The sequence below is a fragment of the Phocoena phocoena genome, chromosome X, assembly GCF_963924675.1.
Source record: "Phocoena phocoena chromosome X, mPhoPho1.1, whole genome shotgun sequence".
Taxonomy (NCBI): Eukaryota; Metazoa; Chordata; class Mammalia; order Artiodactyla; family Phocoenidae; genus Phocoena; species Phocoena phocoena.
In genome coordinates this window covers 4,269,205-4,274,280 of record NC_089240.1, presented here as the reverse complement: position 1 = coordinate 4,274,280, position 5,076 = coordinate 4,269,205, and the positions used below count along the sequence as shown (strand labels likewise).

At 49.2% G+C, this 5,076-nt stretch overlaps 1 pseudogene; it reads right to left on the bottom strand.

Annotated features, from left to right (window-relative positions):
• Positions 1–426: 426 nt before the first annotated feature.
• On the bottom strand, positions 427–866 carry LOC136142750 (small ribosomal subunit protein eS24 pseudogene; annotated as a pseudogene).
• Between the last annotated feature and the right edge of the window lie 4,210 nt (positions 867–5,076).

Here is a 5,076-nt window from a genome sequence, read left to right as displayed (position 1 = left end):
CTAGGTTTTTTCCTCTGTCCTCCCAGCCTTTCTCAGGCCACCCTGCTTTACTTCCCCAATGCCTGCACCTTGCGGGATGCCTTCTCTCTCGTAACCACGTATCTTACTGCACTCTATCCTCCCAGCTCCTAGCTCATTGCCTACACTTGCTTGACCCTCCATAAATGTTCAACTTCTTAGTAGCATGTGCTCAGAAAATACTGAATGAGTGGATGCAGGAATGAATGAGGGAATAGAACACGGTGATTCTGTGATCTAACCACACATCTGCTCGGATCTGAGTGGGGAGATCAGAGTGTGCACCTTTAAGTCAAGTCAGCACTTTTAAGGCCACAAAAGCCGTCCAACTTGATTACAGGTAGACCTTTTTTTTGGGGGGGGGCATGTAAAAGATCTTAGTTTATTAATCCTCTCATAAAAGGCTGCTCACATCTCCACCGATACAGCCACGGCAGAATCTTTACTCCTCTTGTTGCCAGCACCAACACTGGCCTCTGCAGTCCCCCAGACTTCCTTCATTCTGTTCTTGAGTTTCTTTCGCTGTTTTCTGGACCTCTTTTTCTTCTCATACAGGCCATGTCTTGCAGCCTGGGTTTGGGCTCATTCTTCTCCAGGTAATCCAAGGCATCATAAACCATGTCAAAGCCAGTTGTCTTGCCACCATCAAAATGGGTTGTGAATCCAAATACAAAGATGACATCTGGTGCGGTCTTGTATATGCATTTCGGCTAGTTTTTTTTCCCCAAATTTTTGTCTCAGGTCCTGTTGCCTTCCCAGGGTGAAGGACATCGATGCCCGTTTGTTTCCACTGAAGTAGTCAGTCGGTCATGAACTTCCTGGTCCTGGATAGTTACTGTGTCGTTCATGATGGCGGCTGATCTTCAAGCAGCCTGGGAGGACAAGAGCACCGGTAGGCCTTTGGAGGGATGGGATTCTGAAGATGGAGACCCAAGTGAGGAGAAATAAAAGGATGCATTCCCTCTAAGCCAAGGGCAGGATCCTATAAAGAAAATCACTACATATGCACACAGCTTTACCACAATCACTATGATTATCAGGTTTTCTTAGGTATCTGTTACCAGAAAGGCAGGAAAATGCTCCGCGTTTCTCACACTTTCCTCCATCACCGTGATACCCCCGTGCATGCCTGAGTGTCATTCAGTGGGCTTGAATCAATACCCGCTGAAGATGAAACCAGCAATTGTGTCACCCGCGGCTCCGCAGAGATCACCCTTGGTTTCTCGTCCTCGGCCAAAATATACACTGGGTCTCTCTTTGCTTTTGTGCTGTGGCTGGCATGTCGCTGCCAGCACCACTGCTTTCTGCCCACCAGCCGCGAGATCTCGTGACGTCCTAGACACATTCCTTTGGTGTCTACCAGCGTCCCCCAAAGCGGAGATAATCCAGCCTGAATGTGCACTCAGCACCGGAACGGCCGCCCTGGGTTTGGCTGGCAGCCCCCGAGCAGACCTTTTGTATCTGCGTCCCTTTGATGGACAGGCGCTGCGGATTCCCGGGACCCAGCTCCCAGAAAGGAACTCAGCAGGGAAGGGGGACTGCTAAGTATCCTTCCAACCTGAAGGTAAAAAACACAAATGAGAAGAGAAGGAACTGGGGCAAAGCTTCTGACAGAGCTGATACGTTTTCGTGGGAGAACAATACCCGGTTACGGGGACGCAAGACCTGGTATTTTGCTGTCGGCCTCATTAATCAGAGAAGCACCAGCCCGGCCGTGGTGATGCCAGTTCCCCAACCCGTTGCTGCGGGTTTTAACTTTTGTCCTGAGGTCTGAGGCTGACGTGTGATCCCAGGGCTCTCAGGGCAGGCATGTGATCCCCGGGCAGTGTCACTCTATAAATAACACGCTGTGCTGGGAATAGCACACTTCTTCATTCCTCCTGCCAGAGACGACCTCTCAGCTCCTTGGGGGTCAGGACAAGGTGAGAGCCACAGAAAGGTGACAGAGAGACGGAGAGGGACATCACGTAGTGGATTGCAGAGGGTCCTCTCCCAAGTTTACATCCCTGGGAATCTCAGAATGGGACCTCAGTTGGAAAGAGGGTCTTTGCAGGTGTCATTAGTTAAGGGTCTTGGTTGGAAATCATCCTCGTGCCCTCAGTTCAGTGACTGGTGTCCTTATAAGAGGAAGGAAAGGGAGGTTTAGACAGAAGTATTCACAGAAAAGAACAAGCAAAGACAGAGGCAGAGATTGAAGTGAGGGGGCCACAAGCTAGTCAGCACCAAGGATTGTAGCAGCCACCAGAAACCAGGAAGAACCCTCCCCTAGAGCCTTCTTCACAGGGAGTGCAGGCCTCCGGACACCTTGATTTTGCACTTCTGGACTCCAGAACCGGGAGAGGATGCACTTCCCTTGTTTACAGACATCCAGGTGGTAGTCACAGGAAGCACACACAGACCCCAATGCTTGGCATCCTGATGACACCAACACTTCTTTCCCAGGTCTTGGCGATAGGCTGCCTTCCAAACTAAAGAATTGGAAGAGCCACAGAGGCTGTTTCCTTTCTGTTGAACTTGATTTTCCTTGAAAATCCCAAATATGGCCCATACCTCCCATCCCTGGGATGCTGCCAGAGGCCCTTGAAATCCTTCAACCATTGGCACAAAGACGCGGAAATAGAATGAGGGGCTGGCAAACCGGGAGGCTTGAACTGCTTCTCATTTGTTTTCTTTGCTTGGGAAAGAAATCAGATGATCCCATGCAGGCCCCCGGGGTGAGAGCAGATGATTAACAACACAGAGCTGAAAATAGGCTTGTTTTTCACACCACCCTCTTGCTTTTTTTTTTTTTTTAATTTTTTGTCACAGAACCATGTTGCGACAAAACCAAGTTTAATTACTTCACACCTTGCACCTCAAGGTATGTGATTACTTTGAGAAAAGAGAAAATCTAGGTCCTGCCGTGCCGCCCACCCTGGACAGGCACCGTGGTTTTTACAAAGGTCCATCGACGCTTTTAGGATCTGAGGTTATCGAGGTTCTATTTATGGACACTTGTCCATGCCGGGGACCCGCTGAAGCTTAGTGCAGCGTGTGCTGACTGGGGAGACCGTGATTCTAAGTAGGAGCCTTTGCCACGCCGATTCCTCCGGGGTGAGTCAGTGATCACGGCAGGAAAGCGGGGAGGGGGATTACAGCCTCTCCTATGGGACATCCAGAGTCACACTGCCCATAACAATATAGACATAAAGTGGAGACATCTAGGAGCCTGAGAAGTTCCCTACCATTCAGGGCAACACGTTTCTGGAAAGTGTGAATGTTAATGGTACAAACCAAGGTTAAAAACAAAAACTTGCTCAGGGTGGCCCAGGGACCACACTCAGCTCCTGCAGTCCCTGCCATATGAGCCCCTGGTCGTTTCTCATCATGGCTATTTCCTTTCTTCCAGGCCTGTAGGATCCTATCTTTTTGACTCTACCTTTCTTCTGATTAGGTCAGGCCCACCCAGGGTAGTTGATGGACTCAAAAGTCAACCAGTGAGGAACCTAGCCAACAGAGTGGCATTCACGTTGTTGATCCTCACGCTGAAACAAACAAACAACAGCAAAACAACAACAACACCCTTCCGTAGGAATAAAAAGTACGGAAAGATGGAGAGAAAAGGGGTAGGGGGTGCAAGCAGACAGTCCTGGGTGTGGAAGCTGCTTCTCGGCTTGTGTGCACAAGTTACGCCACCCCCTCAGCCTCGGTATTCCTTTGCATGGGGGTAGAAATCAAACCGCAGGATTATAAAAGTAATGTTTGTCCACAGCAGCCACACGGTGGAAGCAATCCAGGTGTCCGCTGACAGAAGAGTGGATAAGCGAAATGCAGTATTTATAAAATTCAACCCTAAGAAGGAAATCCTGACACAGGCTACAGCATGGGTGAAGCTGGAGGATATCATGCTCAGTAAAATAAGCCAGACACACAAAGACAAACATTGTGTGATTCGACCTCAGTGCAGTATGTAGAGGATCACATTCATAGACACAGAAAGTGGCGTGGTGGTTGCCAGGGCTGTGTGCAGGGGGAACGTGGTATTAGTGTTTAATGGGTATGGATTTTCAGTTTCGGGAAATGGAAAACTTCTGGAGAGGGACGGTGGCGATGATGGTACGGCGACGTGAATATACTTAGCGCCACTGAAACGCACACTGAAAAATGGTTAAGATGGTCCAACTTATGTTATGCGTGTTTTGTACCACAACTTAAAACTAATAATAATAATAGGTTATTTAAAAAAAGAGAAAGAGAGACAGTGATATTCACCATATTCACAGGTTCCACGCATTCTCAAGAGGAACGCACTCTACACCAGCAGAAAGGGATCTCGGGCTACATCTTAGACTTCAACCTCCCACACCAATGAGCGCATCCACGAGGGCTACCCCAGTGGGCCACTGGGTCTCAGTGGAACTGCAGATTCCCTGGGGGACTGGTACTGGCTACCTCAGAGCCACCCTGCTCTGGGGAGGGGAAGCTGCACTGAATATCCTCAGCCAGTGAGGGTCGTGCCTGGGGTGTCCACTCCCCTGAGTGTGCAGACCACACCAGCCCCCGGTGTAGCACGCAGCCCTACCCTTCTGGCAGAGATAGTCCCATGCAGAGGGACTCCCGTGTGAAGCTGGCAGCCCCGTCAGTACCGGCCCGAACACACGGAGTTGATTTACCGCCGGGTTACAAAAGCTCTATCGCGATCACCTGGCAACGTGGTTTCTGACGCTTTTTTTTATTTTTTAATTTTTATTAGAGTATAGTTTCTTTACAGTGTTACAGCCACTATGGAAAACAGTATGGAGCTTCCTTAAAAAACTAAAAATGTTTTCTGACTCTTGGTCTAGACAAGGGCCATGGGATTTAGGACGCACTCCTTAAGTCCAGAACTCCTCTGGAGACCCCTGTGGCCGTTTTTTTCCACCGATGGTTTGTAATCGATGTAACCAGTTAGATGGGCTGCTTGATGACACGGCTGGAGGAGCGGAAACACATGTTGGAAACTTATGGTTTGAACTCACGTGGGGAAAAAAAAATGCTTTGCGCAGAGCTTGACGGTTTAATTCTGAGACAAAACATAAC